This window comes from Hyposmocoma kahamanoa, unplaced genomic scaffold (assembly GCF_003589595.1).
Source record: "Hyposmocoma kahamanoa isolate Upper Pololo Valley unplaced genomic scaffold, ASM358959v1 100021, whole genome shotgun sequence".
Taxonomy (NCBI): domain Eukaryota; kingdom Metazoa; phylum Arthropoda; class Insecta; order Lepidoptera; family Cosmopterigidae; genus Hyposmocoma; species Hyposmocoma kahamanoa.
This window is the reverse complement of record NW_020653200.1, coordinates 748543-768007: the sequence shown is the minus strand read 5'-3', so window position 1 is coordinate 768007 and position 19465 is coordinate 748543. Positions and strand designations below refer to the sequence as shown.

The 19465-nt window shown below is 35.4% G+C and overlaps 1 protein-coding gene across 7 annotated transcripts in view; it reads right to left on the bottom strand.

The window, feature by feature from the left end:
- Positions 1-19465, bottom strand: part of LOC113226016 (disco-interacting protein 2) — a 160946-nt gene that overhangs the window by 49931 nt on the left and 91550 nt on the right. The gene's annotated exons all lie outside the window — the stretch shown is intronic.

Genomic DNA, 19465 nt, shown 5'->3' with positions numbered 1-19465 from the left:
TTCCATCGTGCTTTATTAAAACTTTTTGTACCCATTAATTTAATTTCATGATATGATACGGCCTCTTTACAAAAAGTATTTGCTCACATGAGCAAGTATCGTACATAGCTCCTATTTATTATTACTAGCTTATTTTGAATATTGTTAATGGCAATTTTGATTGACACGATTAGTACGTACAAAACTGTCCAAATCAAAATACATTGTTATTTGTGTAAGTTACATCGAAAATGTAGTTTAAATTTAAATTTGAATCCTTTGACGGGAAAGCTATTGAATGACCCAATTCGTGTGACGAGTTTTCAATTGCCCATAATAATAAAACACGTGAGTGGCATACGAATTTACAAAAGACTGAAAACGGCAGAGGGTGACACAATGTGGCACAACGGTATCCAAAAGCAATAGTAAGTGTTTATTTGCATAACAGCACATAGTATGAGTGTATTATAGAGTAGAAAACTAAAAAATTACGAATTCAGTTTAGAAAGTCATGTTAGTCATTGTAGCCTCCTCCAACCCTCACAATCCACATAATATCTCCTTAACTTCTCAATAGCGACTCACTTTGACGTTGTATTTTATGGCTCCCTGAACGTCATAAATTATTACAATCAAACATAATACTAATCAAGAATAATTGCAAATAAAATAAAATATAATAAACGCTAGGACGTTTGTCTCAGACTACAGTGAAATTCAAATTTACGATACAAAATCTTATGAGATTAGGTTATCATTTGAAAAGCTTACACAATTTTCGCGTCTTAAAATTAAGTACCGCAAACGTTTTTTTTACAAGTGAACTAAGAATTAAGAAGCCTAAGGGCTAGCGCAAACCAGCGAACGGGAAGGCAGAGTACATTAATTTATCCTGTTTCAATTTTAATAAGGTATAAATTGCAATCTTAGTAGCCGTGAGCTCCTTGTGAAAGAGTTCGTCCAGGAACTGCCGCCTTACCCATTTCCGCCGTAAAGCAGTAATGTGCGCACGACTGCGTTCCCGTTTTGAAGGGTAAGGGTGCTGGTGAAATTACGGCACATGGGACTTGTCAGTTATGTCTCAGGGTGCACGACTTGTTCGTCCCGTCACTTGGTATAAAAAAAAAAGCAATGGGCTGAGACCAATCTCGGAGCATCGCGGCGCATTTCTCACATGTCTCAGACTATTGATATTTATGCTACATTTCAATAATAAGGGTGAGGCCAGACGAGCGTAATTTTATGAGTTGTGTTTTTTTGAGTTGCGCTGTTTGCGCTCGACCGAATTCGATTGGAGCGCCAGACGAACATATTTTATTCAGTTGCTTTTTAAGCGTTTACACCAAAGTGACCCCTTCCCTCACTCCAACTTCCACCCGCGCCAACCCGTCACACGATGCGACCGAATGTCAGTTGTCTTTACGCCCGTGAGTTTTATATGAAACCGAATGCAGCGCAAACTACGCAACTCAATCTACGCGCCTCACAACTCACAAAATTACGCTCGTCTGACCTCACACTAATAGCATAAAATACACATTGATAAATTTGATGTCCTCTACCTTGCCGTCCGCCGGTTTGCATTGGCCCAATCGGAGGTGAAGTATTATTCCAGCACCTTGCAGCATGACAACGGAAGCTACAGATAAACGCCACAGCGCGGTGAATTTCATCCGCTAATAGAGACCACATGAATGTAGTAGGGTATTTTGTCATGAACAGAGGTCGTATTTGGAGGTTAATTGCAAGCAAGTAATACATATACTGCCTGGGTGGCCGAACGGTTACCATGCCGGACTGCCACGCAGAGGTCCCAGGTTCAATTGCTGGGAAATATTTGTATGGCCTACATTTATTTCTCTCGTGAGTTTTTTTGTGATTGTCTATGTGTGTGTCCATGGCACCCGCGACTCAGGGTCTCTAGTGCGGGAGCATGCTGAGTTTGTGCGTTATTATTATTATATAGAGTGGATAATACCTTACTCTGAAATCCCCTTTTCTTGTATTACTTTACAGTAGAGTATTTTGAAGAAAGTTTTAGTAATTGTAATATGAATATTATTGAATATCACAATGTTTTATTACATTCAATCATTTTTTGTGAAATTCCTCCATTAGTTTGTTATAATTATTAATAGAAAGGGCGAACACTTAGAAAAAGTCCTTCAATCCGGCTGAATATCCAGCAGGATATTTATACACTTCTCACTCATACCTACATCACACCTGTCTCCGACTAAGGTTGACTACGACCATGAACCTTCAAAAGTTTGACAGGAGCGAGTGGAGGATATTAATCCACCACTCGCCTCAATCTCTTCATACATGCGCGTTAATTTCTTGTACTTCTAACCGGACCTTTATTAAGAATATCCCCAGTATGATCGAAATACGTATTTCAAGGTCTACTTCTTCTCACATTTCCATCCACATTAGCTCTGTTTGTAACGTCAATCTGTTAGCATCCATCCTATTTACAAAGTTAGTTTGGAAAATTCTATAAAATAAATTATAAAACACAAACACTTAGTTATCAGTGTTCAAAATCTAACAAACCAAAAACCAACTACTTTTTTTTTTAAAGGAGATTTAGAATATTGGCATAAAGCGTTCTTATTAAGAATGTAGGGATGTGTTAGTCCCCTAATGACAAACACTAATGACATTAAATGCGCGACAACTTCGTCAGCCAGCACCGATAGGGCATGATATAGACGCGGCATGCGGTATCTGGCGAACGTACCAACGTAAAGAAACCATGATAAGGGCTTCAACTATCGTAGCAATAGAAAAGAATACGTTTAAATATTTTTCTAAAATCGATTTAACGATGAAGTCAATGATTCAGTCTTTTTTGTAAAAGCGCATAAAGCTCATAGCTCAGCACTAGGAAAACCATGTATCACGGGTGCCATGGACACACAAATACACAACCACAAGTTACACTCAAACTCACGAGATAAATAAATGTCGGTCATATAAATATTTATCCCGGCTCGGGATTCGTACCTGGGACCTCTGCGTGGCAGTCTAGCATGATAGCCGTTCGGCCACAAAGGCAGTTAAAAAAAGTGATTTACATAATTTTTAAACACACGATTTCGGACTCTGCTATTGAAGTTATTATAATTACAGTAAATATTATTTCATAAGTAAGCTAATTACACTTAAAATCGTCATATTGATTAAACATTGCTTTTGATTCGTAAAGCAAATTCCCCAGAAAAGAATAAGTAAGAAACTCTAGGGGTTGCTATTTGGTTGATGAATATTCCGATTTGAACACGACAGTGTAAATATTTTTATTTAGTTCAACAATTCAGATAACATTGCGCTTACAGTTCTAATTTCAACTCTTCGCAATCTGTTAAAAGTACGATATATGAATCTCTCACTAAAACACTGAATCCTTCCATCAGCCCTAGCACTAATAGACAAAACAACTTGACCCGAATTTGTATGCAAATAGTTTCTGTTTTGTTTGAAATTCTTCCGAAAGTTGTACCGTAGAAGTCATTTGTATTTATGAGTACAACGAGGAAGTGCAATGCGATGTGGTATACAATGTATTGGTTCACGAGGGAAATCAGAAGGCTGTAATAACATATGCAAGTGTACAATACGTACATAGTTACGGGGCAAACAAGCCAAATTCACCACGTCCCTGCAGTAAATTCATAAGCCCCTCATCCTGCGTAACCAATCAGGCGAAATTAACGATGGAGGATATTTTGTGGTATTCCGCGTAACCCTAACAAACCATATTTAACACATCTTTCATGACTATTTGCAGACTAGAAATCTTTTTTTAAGATAATTGAGTTGGTACCAATGCTCCGTGTTATGGCACTACTGAATATACTACATTTTGAATTTTGCATAGCGGAAAATAAGATATATAATTATTATATAAACTGTAAGTTATATGAATAATGATGACACGTAATTATTAAACGGAAATAAAAGACAAAATATAATACGTACTATGTACAGAAGAAAATACAATCATAAGCAAAGTAAACCTAAAAGAAATGTAAAAGATGAAGTAAGAGATCAACGGAGATGTAGAAAGCTTTCGGCTTAACTTTGTAGGCAAAAGTCACTCTGCACGATATCAAATCAACTGGAAGGTTAAACATGCTTTACATTTATATATTTGTAAGCCACTCAAGGAAATAGTTTCCAAGAACTTTGATCCAAAGCAGAAACTTGCATAAGCGCAAAAGAACATAATTTTGTTTGAACAAAGAAGATACAGAGATACAAAATAAATTATAAGGACGTGTAAAAAAAAATTAATCAAAAAAAATACAGGTTAAAACTTAAGTGAAAAGTGTCATTTGACATAAATAAACTTCGAATGATAAATAAAGATTGAACTCCGAACAAACATGTATTTTATGTACCAATCAACCCTCACTAACAAGATATAATTAAAAAAATAACCTCCTTATTTAAAGTAATTCACCAGAATATTAACTATATAAGAATTTTAACTTTTACATTTTTAACATTTAACTTCTAGAATCAATAACCAACGATGCAATGCAAAATCTGGCTCGCTTATCTTAAGTGAGCGTTGGTTCACACAAACACACGTTGATATAATCTCGATGAAAGGTTTAATGCACGCCTCCATTTTCGCGATAGACGTATACATGTTAACTATAATTAACATTATAAAACTAAGAAATGAAACTATTTTTTGGAACCTAAATTGCGTACAATTAGTATATTTGTTTTAACAAATGAACCAAAATTTGGGGATGTTTACAGGCCCCGTGGTCAGAACTCAATTATAAAAGTTACTCTGTTATAGAACAAAGGACAATAGTTTAATTGAAATGTGTGCTGTCTTGGGATAGATAGAATCAAAATTAGGTAGGTATGTGCTGAGTCAAGAACGATAAGTTCATATTTTCACTGATGCACTAAATAATTTTGCTTTGGTTGGAAATTAGAACATTGACTTTCTAAGAGCAGACACACATACACATAACAATAGATAGACGATTTAAATCTTGAAAAATAGTTTCATCTCCTAATAGACACACGATTATCTTGTGGTTTTTTAAATATGGTTGACACTCTCACTTGTATTGACGGTGGTATACGGACTTCAATCGACTTCGTTGTCGCTACTATAACTGACAACGTATCTCAAGATTATGACGCATAGATAATAATCATAACACCTTGTAGGTAAGCAATAAAGCAAAACCATTAATAGCGATGACGTAGAACCGAATGTTATAATAAACAAAATGTGAACAAATGATGCAAGCGCAATGATGTCGTATAATTGGAATGACACGAAAGAAAATAAGTTTAACGCGTTGTTCAAATATATTCCAGCGAAATTTTGAGGCGTTTTTGCCATTAAAGCCAAAGAAGTAATGAACTACCTGTACCAATTCCAAAGATAATATTTTTAAGTTACACAAGAAACGTTATACTGAAAACGAAACCTTAAAGTTTGGAAAATACCCAAAATTTAAGGAAGAAACGAACAACGACACATCAACATTTACGTGGAATATAATCAACATAAATACAAAATTAGCTAGTCGACATCGAAACATCTGATAAATATATTCTTCAGTCGACGACGAGACGATTTTATACAACATAAAGAAAAATAAAATATAGCAGACTCGACTTCTTTAAGCTTAGGGAAATTACAACACGAAAGCAAAAACAAAGGCGTATATTATGATGACAATTTACTGTTAATAGAACTCAATTTTCCGAAACGTTACTTTGACTTCAAATCCCACACTCTAATACCAGTGAAGAGAAATATTAGCGTACTTAAGTAGGCTCCGATTAAATAATACCCACTTCGAGAGATGCAAGAGGATGATTGAAAACATCCCTTTAAGAGTTTGTCTGAGTACGATAGGATATTTGATTTTTTACAATATACTTAGTTTATTTCATAATCTAGGCAATATTTACCATCTAAAAGACCCAATGTCATGATAAACTGAACAATTGGCTTAAAGACACGACAGACGACAGCGTTATGAAGTTACAAGTACTAGAATTACCACAAATCGGTTTATACAATTTAATGAAGTACTCAAGCAACACTCATTTACTGTAGAGGCTGTTGAGTTAATTCGATTAATTATTACGAGGTACTCCGGGGCAGAAGCACCTAACTTTTAATATATTTTTTTGGAAATTTACTATGAGACTGCTACAAAATTTCGTCGTAAAATTTAATTCAGAGTGGTCGTGCTGCAGAACGTTCTCCCCGGCAGAACCACCTTGAAAGATCTATTGCCATGGGGATGCCATATATATGAATGAATTTATTCTCTAAACTACGTAACGTTTTAGCACTGCCTTTATATTTAAAATATTAAGCCTTTATATTTAAAGTAACTGACTCAGATTCTTTGCTATTTTATATGGTATTGTATACATAATTACCGACTTAACAAAAGTAATAACCTTGATAGATGCCATCTATTGGCCTTTTCGAATATCATTACAATCGCATCGCGGGTTTACTTGATACCATCCAGATCATTTAAAAAATCAAAATAAGCGTCCGAATAAACGGAGCTACGAGTGCGACTTTCTTTGTATGAGATTCGGTATCTGTACTTGTAGAGTATTATCTGTGCTATTAGTATACATAGTATAAGCAAATATATGGCATCAAATAATTCTATAACAATTCCATATAGACTTAGCCCCCCCCCCAAACCCTCAATCTATTTTGAATATACGAACTTAAAATGCTCGATGAGATAAAGAAAGCTGTTTCTCTAATATACAATGTTTTTTTTAAAATTTATTGCTGGCCATGGAAACAAAGTCCTTCAGCGGAAAACATAAACGTTTAATTATATTTCTGTAAATAATTGGCCACCACAACGAGGATAGGCAATTTGAGGCGGCGTGCTTGGATTGACTCGGGATTCCTTAGAACGGGCCGATATGGGTATTTTAGTTCGAGATTCGTACAATTTCGCGTTTTAATCTTCGATTAAGGCACAATAGCACTATTCTATTCCACATTAAACTAGATTTCACAAAATAATTGAAAGTCTAAATAAAAACGACACTTTTCCCTCCAAAAGGCCCCGAGCGAATCCATATACAATGTCATGCAGCCAGTGTTGCCAGGTCAAATCTGAAAATATCGGAAGAAGTTGCACAGAAAAAACAGAAGATTGTTAAGTAAGTTAAGTTATGGTGTTTGAAAAACTTTTACGTTTTTGATGTTATCTTACGATGTTGGTATATGACAATAAAAATTGTATTTGGATGATAATAATACTATAGATGTTGCTTCCCTGCATTTTCTAGACCTGTGATTGACAAATATGCCGAAATACCAAAAAAAAAAAATGAAAGAACGATGTTCTATGATTTGACCACATTGTAAAGTTTTGCAAAAACTCCGACAAATGTTAAATATGTTCATGGAGTCACAGTTGAGATCACGTTAATGATAAATGCATGCACGTAAAAGATTTTTAGTAGATACATTTATGGACCAGCTAAAAAAACATTCAGTGGAATGCATAAAGTGCCTATTTTATCCAGTAAGAACAGTTTACAACATCATTTTTTATTTTTATTGTGCTCTACACTTTCATTCCAAAAATATAAAGTACGACGTCGTAAATGGAAAAGACGATTCATAAAATCTAAAACGCCGACAAAAATAGTTGTGAAGAGTGAAAAATCTGAAAATTCCTAAAAAACAGTAGATTTTCGCTAAAATACAATAGAACAGTAGATGTCGTCATAAACAGTAGATCTACTGGAAAAACAGTAGACCTACTATATAGCACTAACACTAAATGCAGCTCTCGCTTCAGTTTCAACTGCACAACAGCTACATCAAGTAACTAGTTGTCACTTTAGAGCTGCAACAAATACTTAACGTCATACAAATCAATACAATGTTGTAAAGGCCGGGAAGTCAGGGACTGTCTGACGAGTATAAGTTATATTTGTTATACGAATAATACGGATAAAAATAGCCACGTAGAGGCAACAGACACTAAGTTACAGAATTAAGTTAAAAGTAATATTCGACATGTTAGAACAATTGCAGAAGGAAAAAAGGTTATTATTGTTTTTCCGAAATATACAAATACTTGGTACTTGGTACTTGGTGCAACGGGCTGGTATCCGCAACTCGACGACAAAACGCCTATTTTGCGTAAAATATACAAATAATACGTATAAGAATAATATTTTTTTTTTTAAGTGGTGAAGGTATATTCGTAAGAGAGTCACCACTTTATTCACACACACAAGAAAACCTTTATGTCCATGCAATAAGAACAAAAAAGACGTTGCACGTTTCGCTTCCGCTCGGATTGCCGGACGCGTAATAGAAAAATTAATACCATAGGTGTTTTTTTTTAATTCTCGCAATTACAGACACGAGTTTAGCAGGCAGTCGGCTGTTGACACTTTTCCTTTGTTCTGTTTACACAATTCATTGTTAGAACATCGATTTAAAAGCAGCGGACAGAAATGGATATATCCATACTTACTTTTCTGGAATAGACTTACAATTATATGGACGTCGGGTCCGCGCTAAAAAGTGTCCGAACTTATAGGGCGTTAAAATCGTATACAGAGCGTCATTCACGCTTTAGTCTTCGTTTGTTCGACTGACAGCGAAGCAAGCAAAATTAGACAGTACTGCGATGACATTACAATTTAAATTCAACGTTTTAGCTTTTTCATATTCCTTTACATGTCACTACGTTTAAATAGGTTCACTTGGGACATTTTTTTCGTGGTTTTTGTGTTAGACCCGTCGTCCATTTATTTGTAAGTCAATGAACAGACCGATAAATATTGAGTGTTCTCTATTGAAATAATACAAATATTTCAGCGAACGTTTGAGATAATGCTTTTTAATTCAAAGTATCATTTTGGCAGTTGTGTTCGTGAAGTATTAAACTGTGAAGTGTTATTTTAATCAACTTTCAGTCCTATTATTTCGTTTATAATATTGCTTTTAATTTATTATCGGATCGTGTAAAAATAAAGTTAATTCCAGTGAAATTTTGCAAATCTTCAAAATATTTCAATTAATTGTATTGATCTTGAACACTAACTAATTACCTACTAACTAACTACACTAACTTTTTTAGACGCTTCTGAAAACTAAACCGCGAACACAACTGTAGTGTCGTCCTTTTTTGCTGTAACAAACACTATATCAAGTTACTTTTGCAGGTTTATTGTTATTTGGAGGTTTGCGCCATTGATTTACATTCTAATATTTGAAAAATAGCAACTTTATAAAGTCTACAAGTTCTATGCATTTAAGCAGTTCATAAAGGCGCCTGTATCTGTATATGTGCGTCTTGTAGTGACTAAATGCCCTGTTAAAAATGGAAGTGCTCAATAGGTCCTAGAGTGAACTAGAACACAGCACATGTGGTGGTTCTTAGGTTCGCTATTGCCACTTTCATTTACTTTTTCAGACTGCGGATGCAACGGAAGCAGTTATGCAGTTTAAAACTGCTTCCCAAACTGTAAGCCACTATTATAGAAAGTAAAGTAAAAAAAAACAGATGCATTTTCCATTGATTTAGGTTGGGTAAGCACTGAATTGTGTCCATTGTAACGTTTTTAATGATTTGCTGGTGAATGAGAACAAAAGGTGCGCTACCTGTCCTCTGAGTCGAATTCAATAGGCTACGTATTATACCAGGCGAGAAAGGTAAATGACATTTCATAATGAGGCATTTATTAATGGTTTTTTTGTGTTCTTTGTAAACTTATTTTGTCGGTGCTAAATATTATTTGATTAAATCTATTTTTTTTTAATATAATATCAAGTGACGGGACGAACAATTCGTACGCCTGATGGTAAGTTACATGCCTATCCATAACAGTTGTAGTGGCACTCAGAGCTTTAAATTGCAAAGATCTGAGGGGCACTGCCACTGCGCCCATCATCGTGAGACATAAGTTGACAAGTCCCATATGCATGCAATCTCACCAGCACCCTTACCCTCCACAGTAATGCGGACATTACTGTTTGGCGGTAGAAATAGATAAGATGGCAGTACTTCATTGGATGAACTCTTTCACAGGGAGCTCTATTGCTACTAAAATCTCATGGCGCTACTAAAGAAGAATGTTGTATATTGACCGCATCTATGTCACATACGGCTCTACATGCCATGTGTTTATTCCTTTTTCGAGTGATATCAAGTCAAATTTCCGGTTTAGGTTCAATACGGAGTAGGACCACAGGGTAACAAAGTTGGACATGCTCAACCGTCCTATTTAGTATAACCGAAGAGTCAATCATTCAATTGAGACAATCTCAATAATACACGAGCCTCACAATGATTGTGATGTGCCAAGATGCACCAGTGGGTGGCATTGTTGGCACTTAGGATTTGAATTGCAAACAATTGGGAGTAGTTAAAGTTGGTACTGTAGCGTATTACAGTAAAAGTAAGATTTAGTATTTATATCACACAGTATACGTTAATAGCGAGGAAAATTTCAATATAGTACAACAAATCCAAATGACAAATTTAGTTCGTTATAGTCTCTTTCTATGCATTAATTTAGAACTGCCTCTGTGGCCGAACGGTTACCAAGTTGGTTTGCCACGCAGAAGTCCCGGGTTCTTTAAGTAAGTAACTAAAGCACTTGTGTTATGGAAATCGGAAACAACAACGGTGCCACAAACACTGCGGTCCGGTGTTGAAAGGTAAGGGATCGTGAAATTACAGGCACATGAGACTTGTCAACATATGTCTCAGAGTGAGTGCCTTTCAAATCTTTGCGATTTCAAGATCTGAGTGGCACTGCAACTGTTATGGACAGGCGTGTAGCTTACCATCAGGCGCACGACTTGTTCGTCCCATCACTTGAGATTTATAAAAAACCCAGAACCGAGACAATATAGAAAAATTATATTGTCTGTGTATATATATATTATATTTATACAATTACTCGGCCGGCGATCGAGCCAGGGACCTCAGAAATGACGACACCGTGAAAACCGGAGTGCAAGCCACTCGACCACGGAGGTCGTCAATTCGGGTTCGATTCTCGGACCGGGAGAAGTATTTGTATGGCCTACATTTATTTCTCTCGTAAAGTTGGGTGTAATTTGTGGTTATCTATGTGTGTCCATGGCAGCCGCGATACAGGGTTTCCGTAGTGCGGGTCTATGAGTGTGTGCGTCATTTAATGAAGATCAGGCGAAGATTAATTAAAATGAAATACAAAATTTGTTAATTTTGGTTAGTCACAAAAGCACGGAAGGATGCACGAAAAGATCCTCCTCGGAACGGCGTACTCTACATGTCCTCAGCAGGTCTAGCGCATCCTGGACGACCATCGGCGAGTACGATACGCTGATTGGCAAATTCTTTCATCACGATGGCAAACATGTCCCGTACTTCAGCATGGCGGCTGCTACTAGTAAGACAGGTAGCGGAAATAACTTCTGGGTCACACGAATATAGTGTATACAATCGATACGATAAAAAAGAAACGAAAGTCACAAAAGCCAGACCTGCTTAATAAAATATAGTTAACTCCATGAGCTAATTGGGTTATTACCACGGATTTTTGTCATCCAAGTACGCAGAATTTGTATAATAAGATAATAGTTTCATAGTTTTAAACCTCATGAATGGAAAACTTTGTATGTCAACCAGAATCTTGTCGTAGAAGCGTATATACATTACCCCTTAAATGAATTTGCGACTTTGTGAAGACGACTATCAAGAACAGCTAGTTTAGTTTTTATTCCTCGTATTAATGTTATGTCTGTCACTATTTTTCATAAAGAAATTGCTACTCCTCTTAACATAAATTACATTTTCATAAAACTTACTGTGACGCTAGTGTAAGAATGTCTCAAAGATACAATGGGGCCCAGATTGTGAATTGCCCTAATCGCACGCTTCTGCAGGACAAAGATTCTATTGATATCGGCGGCATTACCCCAAAGCAAAATGCCGTATGTCATTAGACTGTGAAAGTAGCTGAAGTAAACCTGTAGCTGAAAGTAAGTTATTACCACATTCGTCGCCGGTTAGAATTTTCAACAATGTTCAAAATATCACATTGGCTTATTTGATTATTTTTGGTCTCATTTGTATATAAGTGGGGCGCACTATAAGTTTCCAGAATGAATATGAAATAATACTATAAATGGTCAGAAATAGATTTATTGTTTCTCAAAATATTTTCCGTTAGCGTTAACGCACTTTTTCATATGAATGAACTAATTTTGAAAACATTTATGCCACTCCTCAGTGGTAATCTGAGAAACATATTTTTCATACAGCCTCTTCAGGTGATGAAAATCGTAGATCGCGTAACTGGGGGCCTACCATAACTTTTCCAAAAACAATCTTATTTCAATGTAAGCTTAAAGTAAGCTTATTATAATATTACTCATATTGGTACCATGACCAATCTGTCAACCAAGTAATGTATTATTGCAAAAGTGATTGAAAGAACGAATGATTTCCCAATATTGTCTATTCCTTACTAAAAATACGAAAGAGATAACGCTATATGAACTATATAATGCCATCTCCTTCTTTTCCATTTTGATGTTTCGAATCGTCTTATCGTGGTATAATGTAAGTACTTAATGTTATTTACAGTCAGAGAATTTTGACTGACAAAAAAAGAAAAGTGTGTAATAATAAAAAAAATATTTGTTATGTTTTCAATAATTATTCCGCATTTTCACGAAGAAAAATAAATAAAACAAGCTGAGTCTTGATTGTCACGTTGTGAATTCGGAACTATAGTCTAGTGTTAACTGTTAGTTTCACCAAAGAGCATATAGATGGCGCTGTTATAATTTTACGACATAAAAATCGCGTATTTTTATTTAACGAAAAAATATTTACTATGTGCTAATAAATAAAATATAAACAAAATATTGAAGAGATATATGTAAATAAATAAGTTCAATTTAACATTTAATCATTACAAATCAATATTTAGACAATAAAACTGAAAATAATATTGTTTCCATTGCAACTATGTATTTTAAGATTGCAAAAGCAATATTACTTTAATGTTAAAATCGTGTCATAGAACTGAGTGAATGAATAGTCCACAAAGCTGCCAATAAAACATCATAGTTTTCACATTACAATAAGCTTACTTTAAGCACGTTATGGTACGAAAAGTCAATGTAAGTAAGTTAAAGTAATATTGTTTTAACACATTGTGGTAGGCCCCAGGTTCTCAATTCTTGGAAATAAATAAAAGTCACAAGGTGCCAGGTCGGGACTGCACGCAGGATGGGTCATAAGGTCAATGTTGTGCACCTTTAAAAATTCATTTGTCTCAGGCCGTGTGAGAACTGGCATTATACCGTGGTGCAAGATGATACGGCGTTTACGGTTATTTTTACAGAGTTTGTCAATAACTTCCGGTGAACAAATGATCGTGTACGAATCACTATTCACGGTACATCGATTCTCTAAAGCAACAGTAGCCACGTGTCCAGTTTTATTAAAAAAAAGAAGCAATCATACGCTTAGAGGCACTTTACACGCGCGCCACTTTGGATGGTTTCGGCTCAACTCGAAAGACCCATACGCTCGATTGCTGCTTTGTTTTGGGATCGTAACTATAAATCCATGTTTGCACATGCCGGTCTGTTTTGATGCCGTATGATGTGCACAGAATCGATGTTTTTGTTGTTCACAGAAGTGGACGATCGACCATTACGAAATTTGTCACTGAGATTCACACGACCGCGTTTGAATTCTGCAAACCAGCTATAAATAGTCGTCTTGCATGGAGCTTCATCGCTAAAAGCAGTTTGAACCCGAGCGAAGCTCTGATGAGGTGTTAAATTAAACATAAAATCATACTACGAATATTTTCACGAGTTAAATCCATGGTGTTGTAGACAACCAATTTTTAAAATGACGCTACAATGTAAAAACAAGTGACAATCAGATGAAACAAACTGTATTCTACAGCCAAAGAGTTCCATTTTCAAATGTTGTAATTAGTTTTAAAATATTGTTTATGTAAGTGGCCAGTTCCGCAAACTTATAGCGCGCCCTATGTATTTGTATACATAAGTTTTTTCGCAATATTTCATTATTCGGCTCTATTTTTGGAATTATTTTTAGTGCCGGGCATTTCAGTCCGATCGCAATAATTATTACGCCCAGTTCATCGCGCCGCCGCACTGTGGGGTCGAAAAAAGAAAACGTGATCAAAATTATTTTGCATCCCTAACTATAACAATATTTATTTATTATTAATATAATATGTTTTAATGCACTTAAACTACTTTTTAGTACGTATATCATCATTATGTTTACATATCCATCAAGAATTTTGTTATGAATTTTTACCATATTTACTTATTTTAATTGTTTTGTTAGGAATTGCTATACTTTCGAAATGCATTTTTTAAATTACTTTAATCGCGTTTTGAGGCCATATTGATCCACACAATAAATAACCATTCCCCGTAAACAATACACGTACAAATGTATCATCATTGACTACACAGAACTCATCAATAATAAAAAGAATTGACTTTATAACGAAAATAAATTGAATTAGCTTTCATAACTACCACAGAAGTAATACAAAAGTAAAGCAGGTTTACACAAAAAATTAACAAATAAAATTCGACATTCGAAAACTCATTTCACATCCATTTCTGTTTTTCTTCAATATACAGAGTCACTAAACAGGCGTTTAACTTTGGGAAAGGCAAGTGGCCGTAACTACTAACTTCAGTATTTTAAACTACATCCCTTAGTGCAGCAAATAACATTACAAGCACTTAAATGTGAAAGTTAACTAATTCATTTCAAAACTATGTATTACGTATATTAAATGTGTATAAAACTTACGAAGATATCGAGTTTCGAAAAACCTCTGATTAATATTGCATTGTTGTATCAACATAATACTTTGAATTATTTTAGTAACAACTTCTGAGAATAATATTTTTTGTCAGGTTTCTCTTAACTAACTTTGCAAAATTTTCTGCTCTTATTTTATGAACAAAATCGATAGTATTTATTAGCAATATATAGCAAAATAAATCGAGATTATTTAACAATTATGTAACATTTGCCTCGAAATGTCTCATCCTTCGTTTTTCGACTTTTGATTACGTTTTGGTTTTGGCCCCACTGTGCGCCGGTCACAATGCCGGACAGAATTCGTACACGTAATGTTCGATAGAAGTTTATCGATAACTGACATACGTCTTTCATTTGAGATTTACATTTCACATTAACAATTTTTATATTATTGCTTACTTTGTAACTTTTAAATTAAATTCGAAGTTAAAGTATTTTTTTTAATTCCAAATATACATTTTTTCCTCTTAGTCTAGAAAAGTAGGTATGCCCTTAAAAATTCTAAAAACAAAGTGGCAACAGAAGTTCGACGAGTCGCGTAGGTTATGTTATATGGTTAAATACGTAGCGTCTGTCACTTGCGGCGTGTACAATGATCGCAAAGTTAGGTGTGTCGTGCCGGTCATTCTAGCCCCCACAGCCCCAATAAGTAGATGAGGTATCGGTCATTGTGACCCACCACGGCGATGAACGTGTTAATTTAGAGTAGAAATTGTTGAAATACTTGTAAGATTGTTCTTCGTATTCTGTAATCAAAATTTGTGTTCTTATATATTATTTAAAAAATTTGTTTGTCATGTGTTCACTTCAAATAAAATCACAAACTAGTAAACGACGTTTTTCCAATTTTCTCCACGAAAACACCACAAAACATTACCAGCACGAGCTTTCGTAATGGAGAAAAAAATTAGTAGTATGGAATATTGTTTTATGTGAATTTTTGAAGATAATTTTTTTGGAAAGTGAAAAATATTAGGATCCACAGAAATGAGGTGGTAAATAAATAATAGCAGCAATAACAGTCGTTCCTGTACCCGCAAATTAAAGAGTTTCACCAGACTTCCCTATCGAGTCCTACGTAAAACGGTACAACAATAGAGGCATTCAAATTGCAATAAAATCTTTTATCGCATTTGCGGTCCGACTGAGTGCTTGCACTCTCAAATCAGCGTTTATTTTACACTAGTTTTGTTCTCAGTGTACGCAAACAAAAAGAAACACTTCCCTGGCGTGAACTCAATTCATTTCATCGGCCATTCGGCTTTCGTCTATCAAAAATGAGCACTTACGATCAAACCTTGAACGCGCATAATATAAAAATACTTATGTCGACTAATATGTAGACGCGACTCCATAGGTATGCGCGGACTTATGGCTGAAGCCAATAAACACTATTATAATAATATTGTTTATTGTTGCTATAGAGAAGGGATTTTTACGTACTGTACCCGAAATTAAGACGAGATGAAAAAGTTTTACAACTACTTCGGAATGTCGATTGCCATTTTTGATAAATTAAACGATATATTAAAGGCAAAAAATTATAGTATATGCAAAAAAATAATAATATATCCTCTTAAGGGGGCGTTTCCATTATGTTGCAACGTTTTATTTATCGTTGGACGACTGTCGCGTCTAGCCTGTTCCCATATCACGACTATCTGTCGTGACTGTGTCGTGGATGTTTATTTTATCGTTGAACAACTGTCGTGTCCAGCTGTTCCTATTAGATTATGACGACAATTTATCGGGTCACGGTAGTCGCCTTATCATTGCTGCGATTACCTGTCGTCACATTTTTATCGTGACGCTTTATTTATCGTTGGACAACAGCCGTTCTAGCTTTAGCTTCCTTGTAAAAGAGTTCATCCAGATTATTACTGCAACCTTACCAATTTCGGCCGCCAAGCAGTAATGCCAGCATTACTGTGTGCCGGTTTTGAAGGGTAAAGGTGCTGGTGAAGCTGGTGAAATTGCACAAAAACAAAAAAAAAACATGCACTTGGAACCTATCAACTTATGTGTCAGGGTGACAGGAGCAGTGGTAGTGCCCCTCAGATCTTTGCGATTTAAAGTTCTGCGTGGCACTGTAACCGTTATGGACAGGCGTGTAGCTTACCATCATGCGCACGACTTATTCGTCCCGTCGTTTGATGTTATAAAAAACAGCTTTTCCCATTGTCGCGACAGTCTGTCGTCGTAACGATAAAAAAGTCGTGATCAACAGTAAAACATATTTGTTGTACATGTGAACAATTTCATTTAAATATACAAGACACGACACTTTAAACTGCACGACTGTCTGTGTCGTCACGGCATAATGGGAACGCGCACTCAGAATATCAATTAGTACTTTTGATTTTCGGGCTATCTTTTACATCGACGCTTGAAGTTGAAGTCTCAACAGCATGCAATTGAGTTTCAACTGCATGCAGTTAATGTGTGAAGTCGTTATCAACTTCATGCAGTCGAGGCTTCACGCATTAACTGCAAACTGCAAAAAGCACTTTTACTTCAGCTACTTTCACAGTCTATGACACACGGCATTTTGCTTTATCCTGCAGAAACGTGCGGTTAGGGCAATTTACAATCTGGGCCCCAGAGTGTCTTTGAGAGATAAGTTTAAGGAAAGTAATATTCTTACACTAGCGTCACAGTACATCTATGAAAATGTAATTTATGTTAAGAAGAATAGTAATCTCGTTATGAAAAATAGTGACAGACATAACATTAATACGCGAAATAAAAATAATCTCAGTACAGAGTACTAAAAAAACCGACCTCAAAAGTACGTGGAATTACGTCTATTTGCTAAGTTTCATTGAAATATCTCCTAGTTCGCCACTATACAGGTCTTGATACTGGAGATAATAAAAATAGGTTCTCACTATGGCACTACTCAAAGTATATCGAGAGAAAAACGCCTTGAATTGGAGAAATAGCAAAATCAACTAAATAATTGCTAAAAGTAATTGCTCCTAAATTAAAGTTAGGCGCTATTTATAAAAATGAATCTTCATGCGTGAACAGCCACCCTTTGAGGTGGATGATTTTCTTCAAATTGAAATGGGACCACTATGGAAATACCCCTTTTCCAACAAAAAAAAAATCATGAAAATCGGTTCACAAATACCGGAGTTATCGCGTAACATACATACAAAAAAAAAAAAAAAAACAAGAAAAAAAGAACATACAGTCGAATTGAGAACCTCCTCCTTTTTTGAAGTCGGTTAATAAACTAAGCTGTTCTTGATAGTCGTCTTCACAAAATGACAAATTCATTTAAGGGGCAATGTATACGCTTCTGCTTTACGTAGAGTTTAACCAATGTAACGATTTCAAGTGTAATAATGCTTACCTATGAAACAAAGATTATTTTGATTTCACTTCATTTGATTTAGCAGCCTAAAAGCCTTGGTCAGCCCATACCGAACCCGCTCACATTCACCTTTTATATCTGTTTTGACATTCTTGTTTCACTAATTGTCCTTACATAATAATTTGGTAGGTCAATGATAATCATTATTATAATTTATAAACGTATTTCAAATAGCATGTATGAAACATATTGAAAAGCGCACTCTACAAATTTGACAGCACGCATGTATATACGACGCATTTCGACCGAATTTGGTCCCTACTATTTTTTATTACTCTATTTACGAACTGAAACGAGATGGACGCATTCTCAAAGCGCCGGATTGTACTAGCAAATGGACGAAGCGGCAAAATTTAAAGCCCGTTTTATGGCAGCTTTGTGCTCAATACTAAATAGGGCGAGGGAGATATTTATACTGATAATGTAATACTTTTGATATATTGACAGCTATATAATAATTTCATAATGCTCTACACAATAATCCCGCCCTTTGTTACTACTTCCTTTGTTGCTAAAAAGCACTGACTTTCATAGGATAAATGATTCTTAAAAATACTGATTAATGTATTAAGATAAATATTAAGTAATGTATTGACAAAACAAACGGTCTAATATCGTTAAAACTGGAAAGGAAAACAGTATTGGTTTTCAAAGTATATTAAGGCTTCGTGCCTCATTCGTTTCGATGGTACACAAATATTTATTTTATTTTAAAAGCGTGCTAGTCGTATGTTGCCATAATATTGAAAATAAAAAGTTCGTCGTACTAAAAGAAGTTAGCAAATATTAATTAGAAATTTCGCCTTGTGAAACGAAAAGGTTTGAACGTACGTTTAAAATTGCTCTGCAGTCAGTAAACCAATGAGTATTGACACAAGGTAACGTACTTACAGAACCCCCTATGCAAAAAGAAAAGATTGGTGAGTTTGAATCCTCTGGCTGTGTATCTGTCTGTAGCATGGTGGCTTCCAAATGCCTGGATCTTTATGAGGTTTCGTTTTATAAGCAAAATAAACAAGATTATAGATATTTACGCCTTTAAAAGAACTTAAACTAATATTAAAGTACTGAGGACTTAATTAATGACGTAGTAAACATTCTAACGTTTATATTACAAACACACACACACAAACACACACACACGCACACGCACACACACACGCAAGCATGCTCGCACGCACGCACGCACGCACGCACGCACGCACGCACGCACGCA